The sequence below is a fragment of the Protopterus annectens genome, chromosome 8.part0, assembly GCF_019279795.1.
Source record: "Protopterus annectens isolate FY-2018-M chromosome 8.part0, PAN1.0, whole genome shotgun sequence".
Classification (NCBI taxonomy): Eukaryota; Metazoa; Chordata; order Ceratodontiformes; family Protopteridae; genus Protopterus; species Protopterus annectens.
The window spans coordinates 1,149,529,067-1,149,544,609 of record NC_056741.1 but is presented as its reverse complement, the minus strand read 5'-3'; positions in this window follow the sequence as shown (position 1 = coordinate 1,149,544,609).

Sequence of the window (15,543 nt, the reverse complement as noted above, 5' to 3'; positions counted from 1 at the left end):
ATCCCTTCATGATCAGGTGGGCAATGTAGAAGGTCTTCCTAACCACTTTGGCAATGTGAGTGTCAAAAGAGGTTACTGTCAACTTGGGTCCCCAGGTCCCTGATAACTTCTTCTGTGTTTAATGGATTACCACCTATGTGGTAATTAGGGGTTACCTTGTTTTTCCCAAAGGGTATGACTATACATTTTTTGGCATTTAGCTTAAGGCCATGGCTCTGGCACCAGTTATCCATTTCTATGAGACCTCTCTGGAGGATGTCTGTGTCTGATGGAGTGTCAATTATGGTGCCCAGTTTGCAGTCATCTGCAAATTTTGTCAGCCACAATCCCCTATGTTTGCCTGCACTTCAGAAAAATAAATGCCGAACAAGAGGGGCCCAGGACTGAGCCCTGTGGGACACCGCCGTGACCGGCTTAGAGTCTGACATGGCACCAGCAACTCTAACCCTGTGTGTTCTGTCCTTGAGCCAGTTTGCAACCCATCTTGTGACATATGGGTTTACATCTAAGCTGGTGAGCTTTTCTATGATGCCCGTGTGGGGTATTGTGTCGAACGCTTTTGCTAGGTCAAGGTAGGCTGTGTGAACTGCCTTACCCTCATCAATGGCCTTAGTGACTGTTTGAAAAAGTCGACCAAGTTCAAGAGGCAGGATCTGCCCTTGACAAAGCCAAATTGGGTAGGATCCAGTGTCTGTAGGTCCCCAATGTCTTTATTTATGAGTTCCATTATGATCCTCTCCATAGCTTTGCAGACAAGGCTCGTCAAGCTTATGGGGCGGTAATTTCAGGGTCCGTAGAAGCACCGCCTTTGTGGAGTGGGACCACAGTTGCCGTACGCCATTCTTTGGGTACGTATCCTGTAGTAAGGCTAAGATTAAACAGCAGCCTTATGTGTGGGTTTAGTTCCTCATTGAGTTCGTGTAGCACACAGCCGGGGACACCGTCCGGTCCCATTGATGCTGTGTTTTTGCTTTAGAGAGCAGCTCTCACCTGGGCATCTGAGATGTTTGGGAGGCTAGACTCTGGTGGGATAGATATTTCTCCTTTTGGGGGGGAGGGAGGGGAGAAATTAGCACTGAACCTGTCTGCCAGTATGTTGGCAATGTCTGTGGGTTCAGTGATTTTTTTATCATTTTGGACTAATTCTGAGCATATCTGGGAGTTTCCACCCAGGTTTCTAACATAGCTAAAGAAGGCCTTATGATTGTCTTTTGTGTCATTAGCGATTTTTCTCTCAAAGTTGGCCTTGGATGATTTATGAGTGATCGTAGTTTTTTGCTAGTATTGATCAGAGATGCCTTCCCTTTTAGGGATTTTGCTCTGTCATGTAGTAGCTTTCTCCTCTTGTTGTAGAGTTTGTTTATGGCTGGGGTCCACCAGACCGGGCCTGCCTTTGGTGGAAAGGGTCTTGATTTTATTAGGGATTGCTTGATCCATACATTCCTGGAGGTGCTCGTAGAAGGCATTTGTAAGGGTTTCAGCAGCGTGGGTTGTGGTTTCCACTGGCTCGGGGGCCTTGAAGGATACCACTCCAGTCTTAAGAAGTGTGAAGTTTACTTTTGAGAAGTTCTTCACTGTGGTCTTTTTTGCTGGGGGTGGGGGCGGGATGTGGATCTCCAATGAGATTAATTTATGGTCTGATCTCACCAATGAGGGATATACTTCTGGTGTGGAGCATTTTGTCCCTATGTTTGTGATGATCAGTTCTAGTATATTTTCTCCTCTTGTGGGAATGGTGACTAGTTGTTCCATAGCATTTGAGTTTATGAACTCCAGGAACCTTTGGGCTAGGGTGTTGGGGCTTGAGTAATGTTCCCAGTCTATGTTTGGGTAGTTGAAGTCACCCAATATGATGGTGTTTGGAGAGACATTCATACTCTCCAGTGTCTTCAGGAAGGCTGTGTGGGTTTCCTGAGTTTGAGAAGGTGGTCTGTAGCATGCTACAAACTGTAGGGCAGTTTTATCTATGGTTAATTGCACCTAGATGGTCTCCGATGCTTCGTGCGTTGCCACTAACCTGGAGGTGTGGGTATTTCATGGGCGTTTACTAGGCTAACGACCACAGGGGCCTTTTTAAGCCTAGCCATGGATCTCAAATCTCTGACAAGTTCTGATTCTCTTGATAAGTGTAAGCATGGGCCTGGCAGATGAACCTGTGTCCATTAGAGACATAGATGCCAAACCAGGGAAGTTGCACTTGAATTGGGTTAGGAAGGCACTCTGCTTCACATGGATGGGGAGCCTGTTCTGTAGACTGGGTAGACTCTGGGATACATGCCTATCTCTCCAGCAGGTCCTGTTTATATCACAGGCAAGGTTTAAATCTTTAGAACAGGTAATTCTTGTACTATTTGTTTTGTGGATATGCAGGAGGTTCATCAGAGTGGGGTCTGACAATGCTCTGTATGCCAGGCATAGATTTCCTGTCAAAAGCCTGTAGGAGACAGAATACAGGGATATGGCCTTGAGATGGTCTGCATAGGACATATTACTTATGCCCTGTATTCTTTTAGCGAGGAACCTCTGTGGACATTCCAGTTGTTGGATATGCCTGGTTAGGTACATACCAAAGGGGGCACTGTACTCGATGGTAGGTCTGATGAATACCACATACAATGAAACAATGACTTCCTTGGACTTAGATGCCATGCCTTTGTTTATAAGTTGTACAACATAGAATGATTTCCACACCACTGTAGACACTTGATGATCAAAGGCTAGATTACTGTCTATGTCTGTCCCTAAGTCCCTGACTACTGGGTTAACTCTAAGGGGTGTGTTGTCAATATGATAGTTACCAGGGATGGATGACTTCCCAAAGGGATACTATTATGCATTTCTTGGCATTTAGTTTTAGTCCATGGCTCTGACACCAGTTGTTTGTCTGTGTCAGCCCCACCTGGAGAACATTTGTGTCCATGTGAAATTCAATTACAGCTCCTAATTTTCAATCATCTGTAAATTTAGTCAGCCAGGGACCACTGACATTGGCCTTGATGTCTGAGAAGTAAATTCCAAAAAGGAGCAGTCCAAGGACTGATCCCTGAGGGACTTCACTTGTGACTGGTCTCTTTGTAGAGGTGGACTCCCCAATTTTAACTTCCTGGGTCCTGTCTGTGAGTCTGATGGCTATCCACCAGGTGACATACGGGTTTGTACATAACCTCTTGACTTTGTCAACAATGCCCAAGTGGGGTATTTTGTCAAATCCCTTGGCCAGGTCAAGGTATACAGTGTGAATGATTTTTCCTCATCCATTGCTTTGGTGACCTTCTCAAAGACATCTACCAGGTTGAGTAGACATGATCTGCCCTTGCTGAAACCAAACTGGCTTGGGTCCAATGTCGGGAAGTTTACTATATCTCTCTTGATCATCTCTATGATAATTCTTTCCATGGCTTTACATGTAAGACTAGTGAGACTTGTGGGTCTGTAGTTTAAAGGGTCTGTAGATGCCTCACCTTTGAGCAGAAGGATGACTGTTGCCTTTCTCCATTCATGAGGCACAAAGCCTGTTTGGAGGCTACAGTTAAATAGTAATTCCAGAGGCCCTGAAAGGTCATGTTTCATGCTATTTAGAAAGCATGCTGGGATATTGTCTGGGCCCATTGATGCAGTGTTCTTGGTCTTAGAGAAAGCATTAAGGACCTGTTCCCTAGTGGTAGGAGTTATATTTGATATTTCCTGAGGGAAGGTTGACGAGGAGAGAGGAGTAAAGTTAGAGATGAATTTATCAGCCAGTAGTTTGTTATATCTTCTGGCTCAATATAGGTGGCTCCATTTACAATGAGCTCTGCACACAATTGTGTATTGCCTTTGAGGTTGTGGACATAAAGAATGTCTTGTGGTTGTTATTGGCCTTGGAGGCCAAACTTGCCTCAAAGTTGGCTTTGGTAGACTTTGTTCTGTGAGTTGTTTAGTTTGATAAGTGCTTTTATCCTGCTGGGTGCTACACCTAATTTTTGCCGTGATTTTCTTCCTCCTGTTATGTAGCCGATTGATTTTGTGATTCCACTAGGGTGTCTTATTTTTTTTTTGTTAGTTCTGTACTTCTTCCTGGTGGGTACAGCTGCCTCTATGCAGCTGTTAACATGCTTGTACAGGGTTTCTGTGAACAGTTCTGCATAGGCAGAAGTGTTCACATGGTTTATGTGGGCTTAAAACTTTGTCAGGTTCTCACTTAATAGCAGGAGGTTAGCCTTAGAATAGTTCCTGAATATTCCAGGTTTAGCTGAGGGTCCAGGTTTTATTTTTACTTCAAAGGAGACCATTTTGTGGTCTGACCTTACCAGGGAAGGCATTACAGTAGGGGGGTGTGCAGCAGTCTCCCATATTAGTGAGGACCAGATCCAGTATGGTTGCACCCCTGGATGGTGTATTGACTATCTGGTCCAGGGTGTTTGTGTTTACAAAATCCAGGAATATCTGTGCCTGTGCATTTGGTGTTGTATAGAATTCCCGGTTAATAGTGGGGTAATTAAAGGTATACATTCATTTGTGCAAAGGCACATTCCAAATGGCCATATATGCGAACCTTGTTGCCGAATTCCATTACGCCGATGTCCCTAAATGTAAGAATATCGAACTTTGACATTCCCGATCGCTCCACCACCAAAACGAGTGCTACCATGGGTCAAAAAGGGGGAAAGGTTTTATCATTCAGCACTTTGGTTTTCGCGGTATTCGAATTTCACGGTTCGCAGTCTGCGGAAGCAGCGTCGCAGATGTTGCCACCGAACTTTTGATGGTAAACCTAATTAAAGTCGCCCATGAATATGGTATTGCGTTGGATGGTTAGTGTTTCTCATAAGTTAAAATACATGGTATGGGTTTGCTGGGTCATAGAGGGGACCTGTAGCTTGCAAGGAAGTGGTATTAGATTTTACCTATGGTGGTTTGAACATGGAGCAACTCAAGTGCATTGTCCTGTTTGACCAGCCTTGAAGTATATTTATTTTTAATGTAAATAGAGACACCTCCACCTTTAGTTCCTGCCTGTGAAGTAGCTGGCCTAAATGTATGAAGGGCATTATAACCTTGCACTCTTGGTGTGCTCTCCACGGCTTTAAACCATGAGTCAGTGACAGCACAGAGATCAGCATTCTCTAGGGTAAAGAGAGCTTCTAGGGAGTGGAGTTTTTTGTTTAGACTTCTAGCATTGAGCAGTAATACCTTTAAATGTTATTGGTTTTGATTTGCTATGTTAGAAGTACTTTGTTTGGCATTGCCTAAAAAAGGCACTATGGGGGAAGACAATGTTTTAGCTAATATTCAAAAGCCTAGAGGTGAGAGATGCAGACCATCCCTGGCAAAGTAGTGTGGTCTGTTGACCATCTCCTTCCGTGCTCACAAATATTGCACCCCCTTAGAATGACACCAGAAACTAAGCCAATTATTAAAGTCAATCATATTTTGTTTGTGTTGTGGCATCATCTTTGGAGAAGGTAAAATGCTGCTCAGTGCTGGGCTCATATCAGCTTGAGATGCATATTCCGAGAGCTTCATGATATCTCTCTTAATATAGTCTAGGGAGGTACATCTCAGCTCATTTACTCCCACATTGACTATGACTGAGTCATATTGGTAATTGTGGTCCAATGACCTGAGTGCATGGGTAATGTGGCGGAGCCTAGCCCCTGATAACCAACTGACTGTAACTTTCTCCTTACACAGCCTGGTGAGAGGGACATCATTATATCTCATGATGGAGTCTGCAATGACTAGAATGTTGGATTGTGTGGTGACTTGCCTTATATGGGTTTAGAGGTAGAGGCTCCATGAGATGTAGCTGTATATGTTGATGTGGGTGCTGTTTTGAAAGAGCGCATTTGGGGCTGCTTGAGGGTATTTGTTGTGTACTTCGTCTATGAGGTCTTTGTGGTTTAGGAAGGTTATGTGCAAGTGCCTCAGCTTATGTGGGTCTATACATCTGCTTTGAATTGTGCGTGATGGGTGCAGCATGTGTACTACCGATGACCTTTGCCTACAGTGACTTTGTGTAAATATATCTCTCACATACCATATCAGTTTGTTTGAGAATTAACTGGTCCTCAGTAAACATGAGGCAATTTCAACATTGCCTCAGGATGCCCATGTCCACCAAGCCAGTAATGGAGACAGTAGGAAAGTTTATATCCATAGCAGCTAACAGTTTTTTTTATTGATTAGACAGTTGGAATGAGAATATCAGTCACTGTCAGGAGTATCCAGTTTGCAACTATGTGGACAATGCTTGTCACTGCAGACTAGTTGTCCTGTATGCAACTAGGTATTTGAGAAATTTCAGTTGTGCTTTTACAGGGAAAATGTCACTTACGGTGCCTGAGTCTATACAGAGCACTGCCAAACACTTGAGGGGAAACTAATACGTAATCCCTGAAGTATTTAGGCAGATATTCTGAAGTTAGAAACAAATCAAGCAGTACTTGCTGAAAACAAAGAATTAGCTTGTCAAGAATGATGAAAAGAGGGAAGTCGCATGAATGGCTACTACTAATGCTGGTATCACCACAACTTCACTCTGTTGGGATACAATGCTCCTTTGCTTCTTCTCTCTCCAGAAGCAAAATGTTAGCACCAATCCCAAGAATAAAAGCAGGCCATGGGCTGTTTAGTGATCCACAGTCTTGTCCCAGATGATGCAAGGATCTGTAGGCTTGTAGCTGTTTTCTGGTAGATGCCTCAAATAGCAACCAGACCAATTGGGTACGTTAAGCACAGACACTCGCTCTCCAACCAGAAGCAGTCAGGAATCAATGCACTCTGCTCCTTCTCTCACCAGGATCAGAATATAAGCACAGATTTCAAGCTGTCGCCTATAAAAGCATTATTAGGCTTTCTGGTGATCAGCAGTCTCCAGAAATTAGTGTCCCTGTACTCCTTCTCTCACCAGGAGTAAACAGAAGCAGTAATCCCAAGATGACTACTGAGAGGCAGAATGTGGGCTTTCCAATAATTGGTTGTCTTGCAGTAGTTGCTTAAAGGTAAGATGAAGAAAAAAGTGTTTACCCTAAACACTGCAGTTTGCACTAAGCAGTTCGCTATAAAAGTGGGTAACTTAAGTGTTAGCTGCTTAAAAAGTTAAGTTTTAGTGGAGAGCCACTACATTTAAAATAGCAAGATAGATTGAACGGGGTTGCACTTTTGTATTCTGGTACTATGGAATACAATAGGGTGGCCAATAAGTTTAAATAGCTGAAGGGGAGTGATTTCACAAACTGATAATTTTGTGCTTACTCACACCAGCCAGTGAAAGGAGAGAGGGAATGAGATATATGGTCAAATTAACATAAGGGACAGGGAACTAGAAAGACTGTTGTTTAAGAACACAACAGTAACAGGGTGGGAGGGTAGAAAAAAATTCTGACTCACAAGAGACTGTGCTGTGGTCTCTTTTCAAGTTTTAATATGCAGTTAAAAGCAGATTACAAGTAAAACACGGTGTAAAGAAAACAAATCACAGTATACAAAATAGAAAAAGGCAATAAAGTAATACAAAATACAGGAAACTAACCATGTTCTTCGTGTTTCACTGTTGCAGTCCTCACATATGGGTTATCTGGCACCTGGTAGCCCTCAGTCGGCCCGAATACCATAGTCCTTGTTATATGACATCGGCTGCTGCCAGTTGTAAAACTGATGTCAGAATGTCAGATGTTAAGTTGCCATTCTCGCCTTCATTCTTCGCTTCGCTGCGAGGTTGCGTTTTTACCGGCTCAGGTCAGTGTAAAAAGTTTTTTATTTTTGTGAGGACTTTTTTAAAATTTAAGGTTAGTTTTCCCTATCTGTTCATTATCTTACCCTTAAAAGCTTATTAACAGTTTTAAGCCCCCCCCCCCCTTTAGTCAAATTGATAAACGGACCTTCGGGCTTTAGTTTTTCTATAGTTATCCCTATAGTTTGCCCTTATTGAGTGGGTGTGTGTGTGTGTTTTCTTAGTCGGCCCTTTAACTTCTCCCCTTGTGTGAGTGTTTGAGTGAGGTCTGTGTGCTGTGTTAGATTGTTAGTGTCCACTATAATGTCCAAAGACACTAAAGTCTCAGGATTCAAGAAGTGTGACTCGTGCTGTCAGAAGATGTCTCTGACAGACGGTCACACTTCTTGTGTTTATTGCCTGGGACCCTTGCACCTGCAGGACTCTTGTTCCGTTTGTCATGGATTTAGTCCAAGAGTCCTGCAGGAGCACTGCAATAAGCTAATTTTGAGGGGCTTATTGAAGCCTGATGACTCCCTGTCTAAGTCTGGCTCTGTCGGAACTTCAGGCCTTGTCTGTCCGTCCCCCTTATTTGGTTTTTCATAAAGATAGGTAGCTCTCGGAACGAATCCTTCCTTTCTACCAAAAGTTTCTTCTGAATCAAATCTGAACCACACTATTGACTTGCCTGTTTTCTTCCCGAATTATTTAAACAGGGTTGAACAGAAACTACATTCCTTGGATGTTCGTCAACTGCCGTATTATCTAGACAGGACAAAACAATTCAGAAAGTCAGAACAGCTCTTCCTCTCATGCTGAAGGAAAGAAAGGATTTCTAGTATCAAAGGTAACTCTTTCCAGATGGTTAGCATCCATCATTACCTTTGTCAATGAGTTGAGACACAAACAACTTCCTTCAAGACCTAAGGCTCATTCAACCAGGGCACTATCAACCTCAACAGCTTTTCAAGCAAGGTTACCATTAGATGCCATTTGTGCAGCAGCTACATGGGCTTCTTAACATACTTTTATTACCCGTTACAAACTTGATATAGCCTCCAGAAATAGAGCTGACTTTGGTTCCACCGTACTCAGGAATCTGTTCCGTTGAGCCACCCAGGACCCCAAGGTTCTAGGGACGCTGTCCCATCCAGCAAGAATGAAGGCGAGAATGACAACTTAAGATTAAGAAGTTATGTACATACCATAACGTTCCATGTTAGTTGTCTTCTTCTCGCCTTCTTTCTTGCGTCCCTCCCTCCTGCCCCCTAGCCTGGACAGACTTGAAGGTCTCAGAGTCTTTTTCTTTCATGATACATAGTTATTCAGGGTTACCCGTATCATGAGTGTTACCAGCAGGGAGACCGTATTTTTGTATAATGTTTTTTTTTTTGGTAACAATAAAACTATACTATGTGTTAGCTGTCAACGAGATCTGGGGAGTTAGCGCATGGTATTGTGGGATATAGGGCTGCTTCCAACCGGTAAAAATAGCTCTCGAGCTATAGTATAGGCCGAGTCGGAGCCGAGGATTGGCTGTGAACCTATCCAGCAAGAAAGAAGGCGAGACGAAGACAACTAACATGGAACATTATGGTAGGTACATAACTTCTTAATATAAAGGGAGGCAGCCAACACCATTTCCTCAGTCTTTCTTGTTGCGGAGCCCAAAGCAGTTGCAATTCGCACTAGTGCCGGTCGGTCGTTTAGCTTTGTTTTGCTTTCCGACTACCAAGTTGAAGACTCCTTCAGATAAGTACCCCATTGAGGATCCTCTTTTCTTGCTTTATCGAATGTCAGACAAAGTTAATAACTGTCTTGCCTGTGGAAAACAGATTCCACACCGTGATTTCCATTCCTATTGTATAACTTGTTTGAGCCTTGAGCATGACGTCCCTAACTGTGATCTCTCTGCTTGTAGAGCTAAGATTTTGTATAAGCATTTTGGAGTCTGGCCTAAGTTCGTCGGTATGGCGTCTACTGGTCTCCCGACTTTGGATATACCTAGGAAATGCAAAGACAAGGACAGCGACAGGCCTAGGGTTAAATCTGCTGATGACGCACCAGTGAAATTGGTAGTCAGCACAGCGGTAGTCAGTGAGGCATTTTCGCAGCCCCTGCAGTCCGCAGATTTTCAGCCGCAAGCCTCTGCCGAGACCTTTATGGAGTCCTCCATGCCACAGGCTGCTATTTCTTCAGACCCTCTGCCCGTCGCCACCTCAGATGGGTCCGGAGCCGCTTTGCAGGCACCGGCTTCTCATGCCTCTTGTTTTCGACATGAGACCAGAACCAGACCGACTACCTTAGTTCAGACTTCTGCAGTTGCTAGGCCTCCTGAGTCCCTCCGGATTGCTAGTAAACCTTCCAGACGCAAACCTACTCACAAGCCGGCATCAGCCTCCCTTCCTGTGCCTCAGTCCCAGTTGGTAAAGATGGCTGGTGATCTTCTTTCCCTGATTATGGGCTCTCATCCCCCCCCCCCCCTTCAAAGAGGACTAGGGAATTATCTCCTGATGTTTTATCTGTCTCAGATTCTGAAATTTCCAGTATGTCTGCTGGTGAAGAAGGAAATTCTCAACTTTTTTCTGGCTTTGAGGATTCTGATGTTGAGGACTCTTCTCTCTTCTGCCTCCCCTCCAGAAGATTTTTCCTTTGGGGATACTTTGAATACTCTTAGGGAGCATTTTAAATGGGAATGTCAGGATTTTCCACAGTCTAAGAAAAGAATCAGGGAATTTTTGGATTTTCCACAGCATAAGCCTTTGGCTATGCCTCCAGTTTTGGAAGTTGTGGATGATGTTTTCATGGAAAATTCTTTAACTCCTAATTCTGTTCCTCCTGCCCCCAGAAAACCGGATAGGTATTGTAGGGTTCCTGAATCTCATCAATTCCTTTTTGAAAACCCTACTGCTGATCCAGAAATTATTTCTTAAGACCCCAAGGGTGTTATGGCTACTATTGCTAAAAACCCTTTGCCTTCTGATAAGGAGTCTAGAGCCTTGGACAGGTGGGGTAAAAAAGTCTTCCTCTGCAACTCTTGAAATTAGATCCATGAATTGTCTTTTTCACATGCTTAAGTATCAGCAGCATACTTTGGAGGCTATTAAGGCTAAACTTGGAGATATTACTTCTATGATGGAGAACAAAGATTTACAAATAGTTATGAAGCATTCACTTTATTGTAGTTTTGACACTTTGGAGGCTTCCAGCAGAGCATGCTTGGATCAGGGAGCAACCTCTTTCTGAACCTATCAAGTCTAAATTGGTGGATGTTCCTTTGCACAAGGACAGTTTTTTGATAATAAGGCAGAGGAGGTACTGAAGAAGTTGGAGGATAAGGCAAAATCTATGCAAGCTGTAAAAGATTTCCTTCAGGTTCAGCCTCCTTGGTTTAGTAGGCATTATCCTTCCAAGAATTGGTCTTTCCCTGATTCTGGCAAGCAGGGTCGCTCTAGGCCTAGGGGGTTCAGATCTTCCAGAGGGCACGCTTCTGCCCCTAAGAGGGCTAAACAATGGCATTCTTCTGCTAAATCGGGGAGTTCTAAACCAGCTTCCCAAAGCAAACATTCTCAATGACTCCGTCCTTCTTGTGCCTACCTCTGTGGGCCCTGGGTTTCCTTTGGGGGGAAGGTTAGCCAGGTTCGCAGAGGTATGGTCTACCATCGCAGACAACAAATGGGTGCTCCAATATAGTAAACCAAGGTTACAAGTTTTACTTCCACACCTTCCCTGTTTTACAAGGGTACCCAGACCTCTCAGGGTAGAGGTAGAAACTCAAATTTCTTCTTTACTGACTATGGGGGCTATAGAGCCAGTTCCGGCAAATCTGGCAGGCCTAGGTTTTTATTAAAGACTTTTTCTGATACCCAAGAAAAGGGGGCACCTGGTGCCCTATTCTGGATCTGTCTGTTCTAAACACCTTTCTGGTGATTCCCAAATTCAAGATGCTCACCTTTCAACAGTTACTACCAATGCTGGGCAAGGATTCATGGCTGGTAACTTTGAATCTCAAGGAGGCTTATCTGCACATCCCAGTAGGGGAAAGTTGCAGGCAGTTCCTTCGCTTCAGGGCTGGGGAGCAACACTTTCAATTCTCTGCATTGTCCTTTGGCTTATCTACTGCTCCCACAGTTTTTACCAAGTGCCTGGCTCCAGCCATTGCTTTTTGCGGGCAGAGAAACATTCAAATTTATCCTTACCTGGATGACTGTCTCATTCAAGCAAACTCCCCAGAACAACTAGAAAAGGTTTTGGATTTCGTGAAGAACACACTCACCTCTTTGGGTTACACTCTCAACGAAAAGTAGTCAAAGTTGGTTCCTACAAGGGAGATTGTTTTCCTGGGAGCGAGTCTGAATACAGCCACCCAGATGGTATTCCTCCCAAAACAGAAGCAAGATCTTTTGGCTTACTTCATGAACTTGGCAAGCATGACCCAGCTCTCTGCAAGGCAATTCCTGCAAGCACTGGGGTTCATGGCTTCATGTATTTTGATGATCCCATATACAAGGCTGCATATGAGAAAACTTCAATGGTACCTCAATAATCTTTGGTGTCAACACACACAGGACTTAGACTTGATTCTTCCCCTGATTCCCTGTCTACAAATGGAGTTCCACTGGTGGGCGACAGCCTGTTCTTAGAACAAGGGTTTGCCTTTCCGCCCACCGCCTGCCAGTCAGACTCTCACCACAGATGCCTCAGATGTTGCATGGGGGGCTCATCTGGAAGGCAGGGCATACAGGGGACTTGGAGCAACCAGCAAATTCATCTGCACATAAACTTAAAAAAAATGATGGCAGTGCAGCAGGCCTTGCTGGCTTTCAAGGACCTACTATATCCTGGGACTCTGCTGATCAGGACAGACAGTACCACAGTCATGTGATACATCAACAAGCAAGGGGAGACTCACTCTTACCCCTTGTGCAGACAAAGCATGAGACTATGGTCCATAGCAGCATTGATGGGCTTGCATCTAATAGTCCAGTATCTCCCAGGGAGGCTAAACTCCTTGGTGGATCATTTGAGCAGACATGTTCTGGATCCTCACAAGTGGCAACTGAACAAGGACATTTTCCATCACATCACTCATCATTGGGGCACCCCACAAGTGGACCTTTTCTCCTCTCACACCAGTCATCTCCTTCCAGCCTTCTGCACCAGGGAGTTTCACAATAAAGCTTGGAGGGTGGACGCGTCCTTCCCATGGACACATCTCTCAGTTTATGCATTCCCTCCTCTACCTCTTCTTCCCAGAGTGCTGCTAAAGATAAGGGACGAAAAACCAAAGGCTATTCTGATAGCACCAGATTGGCCCAGGCAGCATTGGTATCCCCTCCTGTGCAGCCTTTCACAGGCTCAGCCTTGGCATCTTCCCCTGGTACCAGATCTGTTGGTTCGGGGAGGGGGAAAGTTCCTTCATCCTCCTCTTCAAATTCTGCATTTAACTGCCTGGCTAATACTTTAAATCTTTCCCAACAGGTGGTTGAAGGTCTTCATGAGGCCAGGAGGCCTAGCACCAGAAAATCCTATGCAGATAAATGGAAGAGATTTTGCTCTTGGATGCTGGCTAAAGGAGAAGACTCTTCTCGCCCTTCTCTCTCCCTCATTCTTAACTACCTAGCAGAACTGCTTAATGGTTGACTTTCCTTTTCTTCTGTCAAAATTCACACTTCAGCAATTTCAGCTCATTGTTCTTTTGAGCAACCCATTTTTGTTCTCACCCCTTGATGAAACAGTTCCTGAGGGGAGCCGGTAATCTTAGACCTCTCAGAAGAGCTCCTACTCCTGCTTGGGATCTTAATTTTGTCATGGAAAAACTTACTCTGCCTCCCTTTGAACCAGCTGCCTCTGCAGATTTGAAGTTTTTATCCTGGAAGACTGCTTTTCTTTTAGCTGTTCTTTCATCTAGAAAGGTATCTGAGCTGCAAGCCTTAATGGCAGTAGAACCTTTCATTATTTTTCACTCAGATCGAATTTCTCTGAGAACTAATCCCTCCTTCATGCCTAAGGTAGTTTCCAGTTTAACCCTTAACCAGTCTATTCACCTGCCTACATTTTTCAACAATCCCCAAAATAAAGGGGAAAGGTTTCTGCACTCTCTTGATGTGCATAGACAGCTGAGAGTTTACTTAAAGGACTAAATCCTTTTGAAAATCTGAACAGTTGGTTAGTTTTGCTCCTAGGGCTCAAGGTAAAGTTATTTCAAAACAAGCCATCTCCAAATGGATTGCTCATTATATTCACTTTTGTTACCTGTAGCGTGGGAAGGTTTCTCCTCAGGGTATTAGGACCCATTCTACTAGAGCAGCCTTTCTGAGAGGTGTGCCTACTAAGGACATTCTAGAAGCAGCTGCTTAGTCTTCTGTCCATACTTTCACAAAGCATTACAATCTACCTTTGCTTTCTAAATCCAGGGCTGGTTTTGCCTCTGCAGTTTTGCAGGGCCTTCTTACTAACCCTTAATCTGTGATCCTTCCTCCACTCTTTGTCTTTTTCCTGGGCTTTGGGAATCAACCCATATGTGAGGACTGCAACAGTGAAACACGAAGAACATAGTACAGTTGTGTACACTTACCATAAATGTCGATGTTCGAGTGTATTCACTGTTGCAGTCCTGGTTTCCCACCCTCCATTCCCCCTTTTTTCCTAAGGCACAAACTATATATTTTTATTTTTGTTGTGGCATGTGTCCAGGGTGCTACCTTCCTGGGTTAGCATTCTTTTGGGGACTTCTGACAGTTAAGACAAGAAAAATTGAGGAAATGCCGTCGGCTGCCTCCCTTTATACCTGACATTCTGACATCAGTTTTACAACCAGCGGCAGCTGACTTCATATACCAAGGACTGTGATATTCGGGCCGACTGAGGGCTACTGGGAGCTGGATAACCTATATGTGAGGACTGCAACAGTGAATACACTCGAACATCTACATTTATGGTAAGTGTTCACAACTGTACTTTTCCCTCACAGCAAGCTTTAGCAGAGTCTGGGTGAGCCTTTCCAGTAAAGCCAGAGTTGTAGCTCATTGCAGGCTACAGGGTATCCACGTAATCCAGTGTTGTCTGTTTTCATCTGATTCAACATATGGATTATTGGATCCAATCAGATGCAACCTTGGCATCTAATTAGAAGCTTTCATGACTCCAGGGCTCGGACTCCTCTACCCATAATTTCCTGTACTGCACTGCAGTACCTCAGATTTTGTTTGCTGCCTGAGGTTTCCAGATGTGTTTTTGAGGCTCGTATCCTTTACAGTTTTTGAAAACTGTTGAATTTTTACATATTTGTAGATGTCCTTCTATTCCCTTGTTGCAGTATTTGTAACCTTTGGGTTATCCCCTGCTTATCAGCACAATTCCACAAACAGGGTAAAAAACACAAAGGAAAGCAGGAAGCCAGGAGTAGGTCCACCACTGTTTTATTGAATCAAATAACTATAAGCGCTTTCGTCATTTGATTCAATAAAACAGTGGTGGACCTACTCCTGGCTTCCTGCTTTCCTTCATTTTTTTTATCCCCTGCTTAGCTGCCTGAACATTCAGCCAATATACAAAAGCTTTAGTCACTGCAAGGTATGTGGGACATCTGATGGCCGTAGGGTGCATGGGCAATAAAGGTGACGTCTGCATGTACCTTTCCTCAGCACTTCTCTGCTGCCATTCAAACGTAAGCTCTTCCTACCATCTCTGACATCATATCTTTGAAATTAAGATAAGTACCCCGTTGGGGCCATGTTTTTCCCTTTTTGGTCATTGCATGCCTGCTTAGGTTTATGTCATCCAGGAAAAGAAAGTATAGGTGCGGATGTCAGATCCCCCATAAGGATGCCCATGACCTTTGCCTTTTC